The following is a 19,695-nucleotide window of genomic DNA, read 5'->3' on the forward strand; positions in this document are numbered from 1 at the left end:
GCTATTCCACGCGTTAAAGCCTTAATGCGGCTTAGTAAAAGGAGCCCTGTGTTTCATATGATGGCTAATAGGGAAAGGGTTTGGGACTTATATACCACCTTTTTGTAGTTATACAACCACACTCAAAGCGGTTTTACATAAAGGTACTTCAAGCATTTTCCCTATCTGACCAGGTGGGTTCACAGTCTACCTGGGGCACTGGAGGATTAAGTGACTTGCCCAGGGTCACAGGGAGCAGCGTGGGGTTTGAACCCACAACCTCAGAGTGCTGAAGCTGTAGCTCCAACCACTGCACCACACTCTCCTCCTGGATTGGGGGACATATTTTAATTTTAATTTTGAGGTTTTCTTCCCAATGATGTATTTTGTTTGTTTTAAGATGGAAAACCCCATAATTACAAAAATGACTATCTCCTTCCTTTACTAAAGCGTAGCGCGGGTTTTAGTGCCGGCTGTAGTGATAACTGCTCTGACACTCATAGAATTCTTTGCTTTGGTATTATTCCCTGTGATTTATTTTTAATTTAGTCTGAACAGCTGAGAGGCAGGAGGCTGCTTTGGGGCTTCCCCTGCCGGCCCTGTGCACGTGTGAGAGTCGCTCTCACAATGATCAATCAGAGTTGGGGATTACGATGAACCTCCGCATGAATCATTTGCATACAATCTTTTTAGTGTAACTTCGAGTGTCCCATAGTCTTCGTAATTTTTGACTGAGTGAAAAATCAATCCACTTGTACCCCCTTCTACTCCACTCAGGATTTTGTAGACTTCAATCATATCTCCCCTCAGCTGTCTCTTTTCCAAGCTGAAGAGCCCTAACTATTTTAGTTTTTCCTCATATAAGAGCAGTTCCATCCCCTTTACCATCTTGGTCGCTCTTCTTTGAACCTTTTCAAGCGCCGCAATATCTTTCTTGAGATAGGGAGACCAGAATTGAACGCAGTACTCCAGATGAGGTTGCACCATGGACTCCTGAAGCAGGCTCATCACCGAAACACGGCCCATGTCAAGTCCTATGTTTGTTTAGATGATATCCTGTATTGCGGTACCAATTGCCATTAAAGTGTAGTTTGTTTGAAGACCAGGCTGCCTCTACTGCTTCTTTTGGACTCCTTGGAATTCGTACAGAGTTGGCTTTTCTCTGTTGCTTGCTTCCTGTCTCTTCTAGTAACAATCAAGACTAGATACGAAAACAGCAACACTTGATGCTTTATGTTTGTGCTTTTGTTTATTTTCCAACCCATGAGATAATTTAAAACGAATCTCTGCTACTAAACAGTGTTTTGTGTGTTGTAATGGTCTTTTCTGAAACTACCCAGAGGATGCACGCGTTTAATCCCATATCCACACACCCTGTATATGCATGAGTTTATCTAGGTCTGGTCCAAGGGTATCTGATACCATAGGCCAGGCTTCAACCATGCATCCCACACTTCTACCACAGAGCAGTTTAAAGCCTTCCCTTACCCCCTATAGCCCTGCATCTCTCTTTCCCTACTGCTCTATGGTGTCCAGCATCTCTATCCTTCCTTGCCCCCTCCCCCTTGGTGTCGAGCCTCTCCCCCTTTCACTGCTTTCCCTCCTCCATGGGGTATATAACATGTCTCTCCCTGACATCCCTGTGGTGTTCGTCATCTCTTTCCTTTCCTTCTTCTATTTTGTCCAGCATCTGCCTTCTTTCCTGATCCTATCCTCCCCCCTCCCTATGGTATCAAAAACCACTCTTGTTACTTCTTCCCACCTGTGTTGTCTAGCATCTCTCTCCTTTACTTCCCCTCCCCCATGTGGTATCCAGCATCTTTCCTCACACCTTCTGAGACAGCACTTGGCATGCGTACATAGCATTCATCATTGTGTGGGGCCTTGGGAATCTATGAATGCTCAAGGCCCACTAGGTCCTACCCCTCCTGAAACAGGAAATTTGAAGGAGGTGGGATTTTGAGCCTGCATGGATTTTGTATTACTTCATAATGTATCTGGTAGTTGGCATGAGGGAAGCTTATGTAGAAATCTGATAGCCTTACTCCAATCCCATTACATATGTAGAGGATGTTCAGACTCTCATGAAGTTTTGTTAAAACAAAAGAGAAGCTTGTAAAGGAATCTACGGGGGGGGGGGGAGGGAGGGAGGGACAGCATGGTATTCATTTACATAAGGCAGCAAAAGGGTAATACCATCCCCAACAAAAAGCATTAGTAAGTGCTTAAAATATCTTTTTAAAATCTGTATGTTTATTGATTTTTATATTCATGTGCAAAGAAATGGTTGTATAGATGATCCCCACATTTAGCATAAGAGGTACCATTCTGGGACAGACTGAAAGTCTACCCAGTATCTTGTTTCCAGCAGTGGCAAACCCAGGTCACAAGTACCTGACAAGAGCCCAAAGCGTAAAACAGATTTTATGCTGCTTATCCCCAAAATAAGCAGCCTGCCAAATAATTTAAAATTGTCACCCATGAGTGCATGACAGCTGTTGCAGATTACTTAGAAATCCATTGTTAGGTGTACTCGAAGGCATTTTTTTGTCAATGACTATAACCAGCATGGTTCGTACTTACGGTATTGCCTAGTATGCATCCCCAGGTTAACCTTGGGTCTTCCCCTTCCTTCCCACCCCTAAAAAAAAAAAAATGGTTCTGGCTATATTATTAAAATTGGAAAAGTTGCCCCACCGTTGATAGTGTTGCTTTCAGTTTATTTTTTTTTATCAAGCTTCTCATTAAGAAATTTGTCTGCTCAGCAGCATAAAGCCTGATTTTCTTCTGACATATGAACTCAATCACTGCCTAGCCCCTCTGTATCTAAGGGCTCCTTTTACTAAGCCGCGTTAGGGCTTTAACGCGCGTGCTACATTGCCGCGTGCGCGAGACCTTAACGCCAGCATTGAGCTGGCGTTAGTTCTAGAAGCGTAACGTGCAGTGTAGCACGCGGTAATTTCCTGCGTGGGCTAAAAACGCTCGCGCACCTTAGTAAAAGGCGCCCTAAGCCTCGTGTTTGCTCTTTGTCTCTAAGCTTGATAATATTCATTCCTGAAGCCATCCTACATAAGCTTCTTTCTCGTTTTCTCTCTGAAATTCAAGAGAGAAATGGCAAGGAAATAGTTCTGAATACAATGGGTGGAGTAGGGGAGCTGGTTTCAAAAATAGTGAACAATAAAGAAGTCAAATTGACTAAATATGATAATGCAAAAATAAGACTCCTAATTATGTGTTTTCTAATAATTATCTCATAAACTTTTGAGTTTATAATGTTATCTCCTTCACATGCACTCAGAATTGTGTAATTCTATCTCTATATCTATCTCTGTCTTTATATTTTATCTTTATTTTTCATAAATTGTCTCTTCAGGTACTTTAGTTAGATTGTGAGCCTTTGGGACAGTAAGGGAATTTCCAAGTACCTATCTTATTTATTTTTATTTATTGTATCTTTTTTTTTAGTTCAAATCTATTTTATTAAGCAACAGTAAATACAACGGCAATAACAACCATGGGATACATTTTCATCAAACACCCGCGGAGGACTGGACTCTTATGTCCTCCCCGGACCCACCATACCCCCACCCCCCAACAATGAAGCCCCTACCCCCCACCCACCTCTCCCCATCCCCCCACAGATACAGATAAACTCGTAAGCAGGGAACAGCATAGACACCGCAAAGCACAGGTTCAGAGGTGGAGTCTATTCAAGACCCGACTACGACTCTCAGGAGTCAAAATGTTCAAATATGGAGTCCAAGTGTGAACAAAGTCTCTGCTCCGGCGTCGAGAAGGACGAGCCAAACGGGCCTCCCATCCCATAAGTTCATGAAGGCGATTCCTCCAGTACCAGAATGAAGGTGGTTCAGATGACAGCCAGCAACACAAGATACATTTCTTCCCCAAAATAAAACATTTACTAAGAAATAATTTTTCATAAGAATTGTACATATACAAGAATGAGAAATGGGCAAACAGCATAGACTGCACGGATACTGGTTATTGTACCTTTTAATGCATTCATTTTTGTAAACCGCTTAGAAACCTCACGGTTATTAGCGGTATATAAGAATTAAATTGAAATTGAAATTGAATTGAATTGAATTAATTCGGCCAAGAGCCAAGGCTCCTATAGTCAAACCCACCACCCAATCACTGTGTATGGAATGGTGGAGAAATGTGAATAAAAGTGCTATTTAAAAATTCAAATCAGTATTTTCAATAGCAAAAAAAGGAATAATCTCGCTTATCTTTTAGGGTTTTCTGCAGGTTCCGACATGGACCATGTTTCAAATATCTTTTTCAAGGAACCCAGAGTAAGAATTAAACGGCTTGAATGCCAACTAATATGAGTGAAAATGGGTCAAATGGTGTTATTCTATTCTGTTGCTAAAAACAAGATTCAAACAATAAATTACAAAAATCTCTATACAAACAACTCTTTCAGTGCTACCAGTTGTTAAAGCAGCTCAAAAAGAAGGTACTTCGAGTTGCTTTAACAACAGCGTGACGGCGACATCAGACCAGTGTGGGAGGGAAGACACGCTGGGCTGTGAGAAGGGGAAGTTCGGGAGCATTGCCGTGGGCCACATAAAAAGGCCAGGTGGGCAAAATTCGGCCTGCGGGCCTTGTGTTTGACACATGTGCTCTAGGGCAGTGTTCTTCAACCTTTTTACACCTATGGAACAACAAAAATAAAATAATTATTTTGTGGACTGGCGTCGTAGTCGGGAGCTCATGGCAGCCATTTCCTATGAGTGATCTGCACGGGGCAAGAGCGTAGGAAGATTGCTTCTGCCCCGAAAGCCCGCTAGACCACAAGGTACGGTTCCGGGAAGTCTCAGATGGCTTAAGGTATTCTAGGGGAAGACAGGGGTGGGTCAGAACCGGCCCGAATATTATTCGCAGTTTTTTTAATATTCGCGGGCCAGCTCTGCCCCACCCCTGCCTTCCCCCAGAATACCTTAAGCCATCTGAGACTTCCGGAACCGTACCTTGTACCGTACCGCGAATATTGAGGGAGAAGTATCTACAATCCATATCTGTATGATTTTAGTCTCTGAAACACACATAAGAAGTGTCAGGTTTTTGGTATTATTTCATACTGTGTTGAAAGCCTGAATAATATCATCGGATGTTAGCCTCTGCAATGTGCTTGTATAATTTACTTTTCTGTTTGTTCACCTTTTTGAAAACAAAATTTCATGGAAAAAACCCCAAGAACCAAAGCAGAAAAAACATTGACTTTCCTATTTTGTTTCAAAAGACAGCTCATCACTAATGTAGAATAATAGCACATTCCAATTTTGTAAATGCTTTAAATGTATTTTAAAAGCAATTGAATTTCTCTTTCAGATTGGAAGGGATTCCTGGATTGATTTGTCTATTTTCTCAGTTCCATCCCTTTTAATAAACCATAAGTGAAGAGAGCTCACTGTGGAATGCATCTTGATCCTCTGTGGCTCTCAGCCGCATTATGGTTTTGTTACACAGTCAACGTCTGTGTGAGCAGCTGTTGAAGCTTGGAATTACAATTGTATCCGAAGGCTGACTCTGCTTATTGGAGTTTCGGATGGAAGGCATCTTGTTTAAAGTAAGGACAATGTTATCTCCAAAGGCATTGGCTTAAGATGTACATGTTCACAGCATTGATCAATGATGTTTGGGAAAACTTTGTATCTATTGTACAGTAACCAGAATTTAATACGTGCCTGCTCCTCATACAGTAGGAAGGATGAGAGACTTGAGAATAAATAAACCAGCCGACAGAGCCAAGGGCTGGCAGCTCTAATACAGACCACACAACAACCTGCTGGCATCAGCAAAATGCTCTAGATGTATTACCGTAGATGAAGGAAAAGGCCGAGGCTTCCAGAAGAATGTTTTTCCCCCCCAGGCACAGAATGAGAAAAATCCTTTGAACACAGAATAGACACCTGGGGTATCTCTACTACTACAGCACTTCCATATCATAAAAGAAAGTTAAGACCACATTATTCAAGCTCATGTATTAAGTATTTCCAAGGATTACTATTACAGTATGTATTGTATGGTGGCTCATGTACTATATGCTATGCTAAAAAAAATAGCATAATTTGAGCTAATTTTCTAAAGTTCTTTTGCCTGTGTATTGCAAAAATTGTTATAAAATATCAATTAGCTTAAAAGAACACGTGCTGACATGATGACGCAGAAATGGCTCATTTTATAAAGCCCCAGTAGTGATTCCTGGCATGGCAAACGTGATGAAGCCTGTTGGGAATTGAATGGGCTTCGTCTCATTTATTTATTTGGTTTATATCCTGTCCTCCCAGGAGAGCTCAGAATGAGTTACGAGTTTACATACATATTAATGTGTATGTATACAAAATGATGACAAACATGGTCTGACCAAGATGGGAAAAACATAGTTAACAAAGCGTAGGATTACCAGATTTTCCGTTTGGAAAATCTGGACCCCCCCTAGACCCACCTCCAGGCCCGCCCAGTTCCATCCCTCCCCACCCCAGTCCTGCCCCAAATCCCACCCTAGCACCCCCTCCCTCACTGCCTGGTCTCGTCAGGTCGGGTACCAGGTTTTGAAAAGCCGTCCAGACCCCCAAACATGTCCAGGGAAATCTAGACATCTGGTAACCCTAACAAAGCATGGTAAAACATAACGTGACAAAAACATGATATGGTGAGACATAGCGTGATGGGAATAGCATGGCAAATATAGTATTGCAAGCATGGCTGACCTAGTATGACATGACTGTATGACACATAACATAATAGAACCTAGCACGGTGGACATGTGATGGCAAACATCGCGTGGGAACCCCAGAGAAGGTCAGGAGACCACTGTATGCAGGAAAGGCCATGCGTGTTCAGAACTTTACACTAAAGGGGTCATTCTATAAAGTAGGTTTTAGTATTTACACACTGGTTATATAAGTATTTTCATGCTTTTTCCAGTTTTTGAATTTTAGCTTAACAGCTTATTTTACTAAAGCCAAGGCAAAAGTGGCCTTAGTGTGACACTTATGTGTGTCTTTCCTATGCGCTAAGACCACTTGTGCCATGGTTGGAAAATAGCTGACTTTCCCAATTGATGGCCATATGCTAATTTTACCATTGGCATTCATCTATTTTAAAAAATTACCCCATGAGCCCCTACTGGCCCCTTTTTTATAGGTGGTAAGGATTCATTCGCTAACCCCACACTAATCATTTAGCACGGGGCAATGCTTCACATGCTAACCTAAATGATGGAAAGGCAATGAAATCGATATCACGAAGAACTAACTAAAAACATATATTTTGGATGTTATTTGTACACCATCAAGAACTGCAGGACTGAGTGGTTAACAAATGCTTTAAATAAAATAAATAAACACATAAAATGTATAAAATAATAAATTAATGAATGATATAAAAAAAGATGAACATAAGAGCATGTAGTCACCCTAAGATAAATAAAAGCCCATGTGAAGAATAAAAACATGTAAATGAAAACATAACACCACCACCCCACCTCTTTTATCAAGCTGTGCTGCCAAGCGGTGCAATCTAAATGCCGAGCTGCCCTTAGGATTATAATGGGCGGCTTGGCATTTAATTCACACTGCTTGGCAGTGTGGCTTGATAAAAGGGGAGGAAAATGCAGAAAAACACCAGGAAAAATTGTAACATACCTGTACATACCCCCTAATTTTTCAAAGGTTAAATGAAAAGTCATGCTTGCACCTCCATAATGCATCAATAGATGGCAGCACTGACATGCTACGCATGTACAGTATACTTGTTCTTTCAAATCTCTTCCTTCACCTTAGTTGGTGAGAAGTGTCTGTGTGAAGAGGATGTTTTGCTATTCTTTGTAAAAGGGAAGCATGCAGCGGGCACTCATCTGTGCAATTTAAGCAGCATGCCGTGATAGAAATTCTGACTGTTGAAGCAATCCCTCAAATTGAAACTCCTCATCACATGCAGATTGTTTATGGTGATGACTGTGTTGATGTGCATCACTGGGCCAAAAAAAAAAAAAAATGTAATGACTGTGGACTGAGATGGACTGGTTTGTATGTTCAAAAATGAATTGGATGACCTGTGACAGCAACGCATGAAGAAAGTCCTTTATGAGTTTGTCAGCCTACCGGAGGATTACTCAGAGCATTTCATTGCAGCCCTGAAAACTTTTAAAGAATAATTGAGAAGCATTTAGTACACAAGAAGAAAATTTTGTTGCAACATGATAGCGCTAAGCTTCACACCGCATGAAACACCACTGATGCAATTACAGAGATGGGTCTCGCAGTCTTACCTAAGGTAACCATACGTCCCATTTTGAATGGGACAGTCCCTTTTTTAGATCCCCTGTCCTGTTGTCCCCACTCACAGCTTCAGGATGCCAAAATGTCCCGTTTTCAGAGAGGGCGTCCTGAAGCTGTGAGTGGGGACAACGGTACAGGGGATCGCAGCCTGGATTCAGCAGCGGTAGCATCATCGCTTGGGCCCCGCTGACCCTCCTATCTCTCCCTCCCATGCGAACCCTGCTGACCCTCCCAGCGAGATGACCGAGCAATAAACCTCCCTCCAGCAGCGTTGGCAGCTGCAGCACGCTAAACAGGCTGCTTCGCGGCTTTCTCCTGCTGGTGAGTCCCTCTGCCGCGTCACTGTTGACTAATGGTCACATTAGTCTTACCCAATCCGCCAGACAGAACCGTATAATTTCCATCTTTTTCCAAAATTGAAGGAATACTTTGGGGGATATCTGTTCAGTTTGAAAAAGAGGTGGAAAGAACTGTGAGCAACCAGTTGAAGAGCTGACAAGTGCAGTTCTTTCATAATGGCTTTCAAAAATCATCCATCATTGGTAGAAATGCGTGGTGACTATGAGTATGTGGAAAAATAAATACATATAATAAAAAAAGCAACTTTCAAGCATAATTTTGTTTTTTTATTCATTACAATATCTTAATTTACATATGACAAAAACCATTAAACAAATAGACTGGTTAGTGGACTTTCGATTCAGGTCCTATAGTATTTAAATTTAGAATTTTAACTGTGGGGCAAGCCTCAGAACATGGAGTTGATCTTTCCCATATCTGGGATTTCTTCAAGAAGAAGAAACCATCTTCTCTTGCACTCCTTTTAACATCATAGGCTTGGGACCCACCTCCCTACCAAATAACTTTATTATTTAATTAATTAAAATTAAATTACTAAACTCCTTTCTTTAATTTCTTCAACTACACGTTTAATCTATTAACTATTATTCAAATCATAATTTAAAACATCTCCTAAAAAACTTTTTCAATCTTAACAATAAATATTCACCTACCAATCTAATACTCGGGACCGTCAGGGAACTCTACAGTTTTGTCTTATAAAATTATTATAAAGTGCTTAAGAGTGCTTCATAAGTGCTTTTGATGTGCTTGAAGAAATCCCAGATATGGAAAAGATCAACTCCGTGTTCTGAGGCTTGCCACACAGTTAAAACTCAAAATTTAAATACTATAGGACCTGAATCGAAAGTCCACTAACCAGTTTAATGGTTTCTGTCATATGTATATTGATCTATAAAATAACCATTTAACATAAAGTTCTTTGTAATATCTTAATTTAAACATAATTGTGGAGACTTAGGCATTACTTTTCATTTAATCCTTATATAAACTTGTGCACAAAATTGTATGTTTAACTTGTAAAGTTTAGGAACATAGAAACATGGTGGCAGATAAAGGCTAAATGGACCTTCCAGTCTGTCCATCTGCAGCATCCACTATCCCATCCTCTCCCATCCTGTCCCATGCTTTCTTGAATTCAGACCCAGTCTTTGTCTTCACCACCTCTACTGGGAGACTATTCCATGCATCTACCACTCTTTCAGTAAAAAAAAAGTATTTCCTTAGATTATTCCTGAGTCTATCACCTTATAACTTCACTCTATGCCCTGTCACTCTTGAGTTTCCTTTCAATTGAAAGAGACTCGCCTCATGTGTATTTATGCCACATAGGTACTTAAACATCTCTAACGTATCTCCCCTTTCTCATCTTTCCTCCAAGGCAGGGGTCTCCAAAGTCCCTCCTTGAGGGCCGAATCCAGTCCTTTAAAAGATATTATATCCTGACCTTTAGCTGTTTGTATTATATGATCTACTTTTTGTTTAATGTCATTGGTGGGGTCTTGAGTTAACTCTGTATAGTAGGAAGTGTCACTTAATTGGGATAAAGCTTCGTTATGATAATCGGCATAGTCTTGAATGACTATGCCGCCCCCTTTGTCAGCCCTATGAATAATTATAGACTGATCTGATTGTAAATCCTGAATAATCTTAAATTGATTAGATGACATATTGGACCCTATATTAATAATAATAATAATAACTTTATTCTTGTATACCGCAATACCATGGAAGTTCAGTGCGGTTAACAATAGAAGAGACTGTACATTTACAGCGATGATACATATTACAGTGTTGTTACATTTACAGAGATGTTACATAAATAGTAGTAATAAAAAGGCATATACTAAAGAAGAGACAGTACGTATATAGCGATGTTACATGTTATAGCGGTGGTAAATGGAGGCAATGAAAAGGCAGGGCAATTAGATAAAACAGAGATTGAGAAAGAGAGGCCATAGTGGCTTGGGAGGGGGGCGTAGTCAGAGGGAATGGAGGCATGTCGAGGTCAGGAAGGTGCAGGGAAGGAGGGAAGGCAGCGTTAGCGGAATTTGTCGAAGAGGTAGGTTTTTAGTGACTTCCTGAACAGGTGGTAGGGCGGGGAGTTGGAGATGAGGGCGGTAAGGCAATTGTTCCATTTGCCCGCTTGGAATGCTAGGGTTCTATCAATGAATCTCTTGTAGAGGCAGCCTTTTAGGGAGGGAAAGGTGAATAGGTGGGCGTTTCGTGTGCTTCTAATGATTTAACATCTCTTAATACTAAACGTTCAAAGGAGGTAACTAGAGGATCAAGGGGGCCAGGGGGAAGCCAGTAGGACAATTTTTGTGCTTACGACGCATATGCTCAGAGGAAGCGGATTTTGACAGACAAGCCATTGCTATGTATTATAAATTTGTTGAACGGGGTTATCCTGTCAGAATTATCAAACGTGCGTGGAAGCGTGTCAAGAATTGTCATTGATCCTGGCTAATGCAGCCAGTGGTCAAGGACAACGAACGTCATACAGTTTGTGTGCTTCCCTATACTAATAATAGTAGTGCCATTAAGAAGATTATTTTAAAACACTGGCCCATAGTACAATACTATTCTTCATTGATTGAAAAACCAAAATTTGCTTTTACAAGAGCTCGGAACCTGGGTGAAAAACTCAGATATAGGAGACTTAACTATTCCAGTCAGAATTTGTGTGCTCACCAACCATGTGGGCATTGCAGTACTTGCTGTCATGTGTGGCATCAACCTTTTATCATGATTCCAACATTACAGAGGAAAAGATTTCAACTTAACACTGGTACTGATTGTGAGTCCCAGGGGGTCGTGTATTGCGTGATCTGCCCCTGTGGTTTATTGTATATTGGCCAAACCAGTAGAAAAATTAAAACACGTATTATAGAACATCTTAGCAATATCCGCAGAGGTAGAGTATCCGCCTCCCTGGTTGACCATTGGTTGATGGAAAATAATTCTTTACAAGATCTTAAGTACACAGTGTTAATTCACATTAAGCAATATGAGGGTGACGTTTGTAGACTTTTACTGCAAAAAGAACAATGATTTATCTACAATTGGAATACCTTATCACCTAATGGTTTAAATTCCGAGATAGAGTGGTCAAATTTATGATAAATGCGTGGTATCCTCTGGTTTAACGTCATTTCCGGTCCTATTTTGTCAGTGGGGCCTTGTAACAGGTGAGAGTATATATACGTATCCGGGTAATGAATCTTTCTCAGTCTGTTCCTGTTCCGGTGCCGTCCCCGGTTTAGTTCGCCTAAGTAGGTATGTTTATTCTAATCTAACGTTATATGAAAGTACCATTCAATGTCAGCATTAGTATGATTCAGATATTTAGTTAGATATGGTTTTATTAATCTTTTTAATCTTAGTTTTTATTTTCAACATAGATCCCTCCTGAAGAAGAACACGAAACTCGGGTCGGGGGGCCAGGCATTGAACAAATGTGATTTTCGGCACTTTATTGCACTACTTGCACTATTGCTTTTTTGCACTAATTGCACATTTTTGCACCAGACTTTACTCTTTCCGCTGGACTCTTATAGCGAAAAATCCCCCTGCCATTTTCTGAACCGAGGCAGGAGTACAGGGAAGATACAGCTAATCTTATACTGGCCCTAAGAGTTTTTCCAGCGTGTTATGAACACTGAATCAGAATATGTAAGGACAATTTTGTTTTTAATGTAATGTTTTGTAAAATGTGAATTAGAGCTGTGATATAATAAAGTATTTATAGTAATTCATCACAGAATACGACTCATTAACTCCCTAGTAGTGTATATTGTTTATTAAAGAAATGACAATTTTGCATGAGATAAAACTCTTTATAGTTTATAAATCTTTTTTTTTGGCTAAGTCTTAATAATAATATTGTAATTTATAGCTAAAGAGACATATGATCAAGAAACTGTTTTATTTTACTTTTGTGATTCTGATAAACATGCCAAGGACCTCAAAATAGTACCTGGTGGGCCGCATGTGGCCCCTGGGCTGCAAGTTTGAGACCACTGCTCTAGACCGACTCCATCCTGTTCATGTCTTGCATGTCAGCTGTTCCAATGGAATAGTTCCCTCCCTTTTAATAGCAGAATTTCCCAGTGCTCTATTAGAGGAGGATGGGGTGAAGCACAGAAATAATTTTTTCCTTAATCTGGTGATCTTCCACCCACACCTGCAGCACTTACGGCTGACAGTTCATCTTGATATCATGTACTGTAGGAAACAGGTCACACTCAGGTAACAAACCTGTTCTTCATTCTTATTTCTGGCTGTAAAACTAAGGGCTCCTTTTACTAATCTGCACTAGCGGTTTTAGCATGCACTAGACGCTAACACCTCCATGGAGGTGGTGTTAGTTTTTCCGCATAGCGCAGGGGTTAGCGTGCGCTAAAAACACTACCGCAGCTTAGTAAAAGGAGCCCTATGTAACACAATTTTCGTTTCTGAGCAGTAAGTGTAATTTCCTAATGTCTCGTGCCTAAAAAGTATAGAAAATGGCTGCATAAAATTTTACTTTTGTAACCAGGATAGTCAAATTTTGCAATTTACCTATTTGAAATGTGAAAATGATGAATTTACATTCTTATAAAGTCATAAAAAGTAACATATGAATCACATGTATTTACTGTATATTGAAGTTATACAAAGATGACCACAGAAGATTTAGAAGTGAGTAGTTTTTTGATATTTATGATTATGTTGTAAGTCACTTTCACGAATCATCCCCCAGATGTAGTCTCCCATCATGTTCTCATGATATTGTCCTTGATAGCAGCATTCGAAGTCTAGTATATCATGGTGGAAGCATTCACCTTGCTCCTCTGAGTATGCTTCTTTCCATGCTGTCCTTGAATGTCTCAAAATGAGTATCAAAGACATGGACTGCAATTCTTCACCAGATTCTGAACTAACGCCACATAGTTTTTGGACTTGTGAATGCCCAGAAATCCCCAAACCATTGTGGCAAAGCTGTTCTAAGCCATTTTTTCCTTCCTAGTTAGCTTCTTGGGAAATTCCTTGCACTCCAGAAACTTCTTTATCTGTGGTCCGATGAAGACACCAGACAGACAGGGGAGATGTCTTGAAGGTACTTGAAGGCTGCCAACTCCTTATCTAGAGCTTTGACAAATTGTTTCATTAGACCAAATTTGATGTGCAGTGGTGGCATCAGCACCTTCTGGGGGTCCACCAATGGTTCCCATTTGATGCTGTTTCTCCCCACAAAGAACTTGGTCTAATGTGGCCAGTTCTGCCTTTGGTAAGGGCACCTTTGTGTGTCTGCTGTCCCAAGGAAAAGATAGCAGGGGAACTTGGTAAAACCACCTTGGAGAACCATTAGAAATGCTATCATTTTGAATTCTTTGATGACCTCCCAGCCACACTCATCACTCTTCTAGGCACCTAGTAAGGTCCTGATGCTGTTGTAATCCTCTTTGAGGTACACTGAGCCGGTGGAAGAAATGGAGCAGTACAGCTTTGATGCTCCTGGATGAGCTGTCAATGTAGAGTGTCACAACCCCAGCCTTAGAGCTAAGCTTGTGCCCGATAGAACTCCTCAGGACTCAGGCCTTACCCTTAAAAGGGCTGATCAGTGTAGCAGGTTCTACTCAGACAAATAAGGAGGTTTTGAGTTCAAATTGAACCAGCATGATCCAGAACCCTGGGGAGGGGAGGAATATTGGGGGAACAGCCAGGAGCAACAAGAGGTGCCTTAGCTCAGGGAGTTCACAGCTGTTGAGCCTAATTAAGGCTAAACAGAAGACACAGCAGAAGCAGCATTTTGCCCTTCCCCCTCACAGGTTAGGGCGTGTCCAGCTCAGGGCTTTAGAAGCTGAGTTGAGAAAGAACAATTCAGTCTACTCTGGGGCAGCCCAGGAAGGAGGCTCGCAGGACTGGGCTCCTGACTCTACACAAGGCCAGGACATTGAAATGTTGGAGGCAGCTCCTGTCCCTGAAGCCCGCCAGACAGCTAGCCCAGTTGCCATGGAGTTTATGGATACTGCCATGGAACCGGAAGACATAGTCATGGAGGAAAGCTAAGTGAAATCGCTTGACCTTTTTTCTATGTTTGGAATTTTGGGGTTTTTCTTTTTGAACTGCCTGGAAGCACAAGTCTGGGACCAAGTGAGCTGTGCTAGCCTCACCGCTGTAGGTGTGCCTGATTTTTGGGACATTGAATGTAGTAGTGTGGTTTTTTTTCTTGGCATTTTTACTTTTTGCCTTTTTCCAGTTTGGATGGGACTTTGTTGCTGACTGTGTGAAAGGGGTAGTAGTGGGGAGAATCCACTGAAGATCCTCAGGGCGGGATTGTGGGGCCAATTTTGTTGGCAAGCTTTAAATAAGTGGATTCTGCTATTCCCCTCACCCACCAGCTGTTTGTTAAGTTGGCTGGGGAAGGCCTGTTAAAAACCAGGCCTAGGCAGCGTGTTCTAGACTGTTTAAAAACCTAGTGAAGGACCAGTGTAAAGGCTGGGTAATTCCTGTAGCCTTATTTTGCCCTTTTGACTCTGGGACTGACAGGGCAATGCTACACTAGAATCATTTGGACTCTTACCTGCAAGAAAGGTGTGGGCTATGTTTTTGCAGGCCCAAATTTTCTGTTCATGTTTTGAGCTAAAAGCCTGAACTGTGGCAGTTTGCCACGTAAGAAATAAAGTTGGACTCAAGTTTATTGAAAAACTTTATTGTCCCTGACATTTGTCTTTATTTTACCTATAAGTACCAGCAGGACCTTCAACATCCTTTGAAGGCACGTTAAAATCGGTCGTTGCTGAGCCCTGGTCGGTGGCCAGTTAGAAAGCCCGGCACCGGCAGGCTCACAAGAGACACCCTTATTTCAGGTTACAGGTGATTCAAATTGTCCTAAACAGACTGGTCATATTGTGGCAGAAGCAGAGCCCATCTTGATGGGTGAAGAAGGTGTAAAATACTTGGTGACGCTTCCTCTGATCTGTGGCTTGCACACTTTCAACCAACAAGTTCACTGCTTGAGCCTAGAGGCCAAAAGCTCAGCAGTGGACTTGGTGAGACCAAAATCTCTGATCAAGTTGTTGAGGTCTTTTTGGTTTGGATAGTATGGGTTTCTCTTACATAGGGGGGGGTAGTGAACTAGATGCAATTCTCTTGCTTTTCCAACAGATGGCAGTCACAACTGTTCCCATTCAGCTCAATATAAACAGATATATGCTGACTGATTGTACTCAAAAGATTTTCTTTTCAAGCTGTCAGAAACCCATCCCCATGGGGGGGGGGGGGGGGGGTTCACATCTGTACAAGCTTTCTCTATCACCCCCAAAGCAGGCAAACTACATGTAGACCTAAGCGTTCATATGGCCAGTTTTCATTGGCATGTGGTTCCTGGAGTGACACTGTTCTCCTTTTACAAAACTGCAATAGCAATTTCTAGCAAGGGGAGCTGCACTGAATAGCCCGCGTTGCTCCTGACGCTCATGGAGTTCCTATGAGCGGCGGGAGCAGCACGGGCCATTCAGCACGGCTCCCCACGCTAGAAACTGCTATCGCAGTTTCGTAAAAGAGGGGGTTTGTATTTTTCACTACGCTTGCGTGTTTGCCATTTGCTTTTCCTCGTTGACTGATTTTTTTTCTCTTGTTTTACACATTCTGTTGGTTCCTTTCCTGCATGTACTAGTAGATTCCGCAAGAGCAGACTGCTGGGCACGATGGACCACTTCTTATGTTCTTATTCATTGGAATGCTTGCTGAGGTATAAGAATGGATACTGATTCTTGATGTTTTCCTTCATATTTCAACACTTTTTGCGCATTAGGGTCTGTTGACGTTATTGTCTGCTTGGAAGTCAATGAAAGTAAGCCTATGTGTATAACCTATTCCTTCAGCTCCTGAGATGTATGTAGGTTCTTAATATGTACTGATTGTTATACAAAAGGCTGCTAAACAGTTCTCAGGCCAACCAACAAAGTTGAGGCAGTATCCATCGAGGGCTATACGCTTGGTCCAGTGATGTTCCACTTTTTTTGTTCCGTCAGAAAAATTTGGAATGAAAAAAGTAGAAAATTTCTGGACTACGTGTACACTATAGCCCTCGATGGAGCTGCCCCAACTTTGTTGGTTGGGCTGAGAACTTTTCATCGGCCCCTCATAGGTTACTTTGTACGTACAGAGCACTTTTTTAAAATTCATGCATCCAGTTTTTCAAAGTTTTTATGAGGCCATGTCTATACTTCCAAAGTTGTGTGAGTGTACAGAAAAAGCAAGCTCATTGATGGCTTATATTTTATGCCATGCTGTTAAAGCATATTTTAAAATTAATTTTAATCTCCTGTAGAATCTTTACTGGTCTTTTCCCTCACTAATTTGTGCTTGATGTTTACTCTTTCCTCTACTTCAAGATCTGTATGTACCTTTTTTTAAAAGTTCCTTTTTGCTACAGTGTTAAGTCAGAGAGATGTTTTCAGTTTTGTTAAATCCGGTTCATTATAGATAGAAAGAAAGTGCCAGTTGTGGGAGCAGTATAGGCCTGGGGCAATTTAATCTGCGTGGGGAAACCCCTCTTTCAACTGGCGTTCAAAGGACAGCGCACTTCAGATAGGTGAAGATGTGTACAGTTCACTGAAAACTCAGCAATAGCCAGCAAAAGCTGCCGTTGCATCCTGTCGCTTCATAGCACTTCAAACTTGAATCAAGAGCCCCAGTGCTTCAGATGGAGAGCTTTAATGAAAATCTTCTCATGAAAGCTAATATTTGCTTTTGAAAATTGGTTTTTATTCAAGGGAAGTGTGATGACCAAAGTAATTACTTAAAAAAAAGCTGACCAGGCATCTAACCAAGAAAGGCCCCTCATCGGTAAATGCACCAAAGCTTATCATTTTCCACCTTCTGATTGCATTTTGCTTGTAGGTAACTTTCATATTAAGCATCCAGGTCAGTTGTTGAAGGAGAAAGGGGGAACAAAATACAAGCAAAAAAATGGAAGAGTGCTATTTTGTGGTCCTTTCATAAAGTGGCCTAAGTGCTCCCTTACGTGGGTCTTTCCCATGCATTAAGGCCATTTTTACTGCAGCCCTAAAATGGCTCATTTTCTATTTCTTTATATTAATGGCTATGTGCTAAGCCATTAAAAAAAATCAACCATGTGATTACTTACCACTATCCATTTTGTAGGCGGTAAGGGCTCATGCTGTATACCTGCACTAACCAGTTAGCATGTGATAATGTGGTGATCCGACAAAAGCGCGCCGGACATTGGCGTGCCGACAGTCATGCTCTGACTCTTGCACGCAGGACAAATGCGTGCCGCCACCTGAAGCCACTCTGACTGTTCCCGTTTGTGCTCTGAGGAGGTGTGGGGCGAAGCCCCTTACACTTAAAAATCCTCATGCTCATGTTGAGGGGGGAATGTGGGGGGGGGATCCCCCATACACCTAAAAGTCGCATTCTCCTCCCAAAGCCTCTTCTTCTCCCCCCACTACAATCACCCTCTCGTTCAGGGGATGCCGACGCGGTTTGAATTTTAACTTTGCTGAAAACCCCCCCACTACACTTTCAATTGCACCCCGAAAAGCCTGAATTTTCCTGGGCGCAATTGTCAGCGCAGCTTTGTTGGAGCGCTTTTGTCCTGCACTCAAACATCGGTGTACCGGTAATGTAGGTTCACTAACTGGTTAGTGCAGAATGCCCACTTAACATCCTTTGACACATTCTCTCTAAAAAATAAAAATTTTAGCATGTGGTTAGCACACATAGATTTGGCAAGTTATCATAGGACTTCTACGATTTTAAACTGCATTAGGTAGTCCTTTTACTAAGGTGCGGTAGCCGAGTCCCTCCTTCCGATGTAACTTCCAGCCGGAAGGTTCCAATCAGAACAGACCTACATGCAGGAAGCTTCTAAGAGGTTGGTAGGCCCGCCCCGGGAAGTGCAACGGGACCGATCCAGGATTGTCGCAGGTTTGTTCTTTTGTTTTAGGGGGGGAGTTTTGCCAACCGTGATCGTGAGGAAAGGTGCCAGGGTGAGGGACTGTTGGACTCATGAGGGGGGAACTGCTGCTGCACCCACATTTGCAAGGGGGGCTACTGGAAGCGTGATTGTGAGGGGGGCTGCTGACTGGGAGGTGAGGGGACTGCTGCTGCACCCACAATTGGGAGGTGTGGGAAGGGAGGCAACTCATGGCAGATCCTTTACTGTGGGGACAAGGACATTCACCACTTCACGGGGTGGTGAATGACCTTGTTCCCATACCCGCGGCAACTAGTTGATGTTTTCCTTGTTCCTGTGGGTTACCCGCGGCTACCCATGGTTAAGGTCATTTTGTAGTCTAAGTCTAAGCCTGCCCAGAGCCCACCCTAATGCCACCCATAACACTCCAAATATGCCCCTTTGAGCTCTGGATGCATAGCGGCTTAGAATTCCTACTCGACGTCCATAATTTTGGTTTTGAAACTTGGCACTTGTCCATCCTGTCGTTTAGAACGTCAAAGTGACAACTTAGGTGGGTTTTTGGGCATTTGGGTGTTTTGGTTATGAGCCCCATAAGAACATAAGAAGTCAAGCTGTTCATTTGCAAAAATTAGATAGTTCAAAGTCTAATAGATGCTGGCACTGTCATCTTGATATAGGGACGCTGGATCATATATTGTACTTTTGTCCCTTAATATTAGGCTTCTGGAAGTCTATCTGGGGGGAAATTAATAGGATCCTGGAAACTTCCATTCCTTTATCATACGATACGGTGCTCTTTGGAACTACGTTACAACCCAAGTCTCCAATTTCTGCAGCTAAGAATAGATTACTTCTTGTAATGACTGGGATTGCTAAACAAATGATCACCAAAAACTGGAAGAATTGTGATAGACTGAATCACACCTTTTGGTGGGAATCCCTGTGCTTATGTTATTGATACGAACGTATGAATTTGGAACTAAAGGTTCATGGTAAAAACTTCAATGTGATGTGGGGCCCATTAGCAAATTTTGTATCCCACCAAGTAATAGTCCAAGCTTTATATTTTATTGAGTTTTACACACATCTGGGTTGTGAGGGGGAAAAATA

The sequence above is a fragment of the Geotrypetes seraphini genome, chromosome 7 (assembly GCF_902459505.1).
Source record: "Geotrypetes seraphini chromosome 7, aGeoSer1.1, whole genome shotgun sequence".
Lineage (NCBI taxonomy): Eukaryota > Metazoa > Chordata > Amphibia > Gymnophiona > Dermophiidae > Geotrypetes > Geotrypetes seraphini.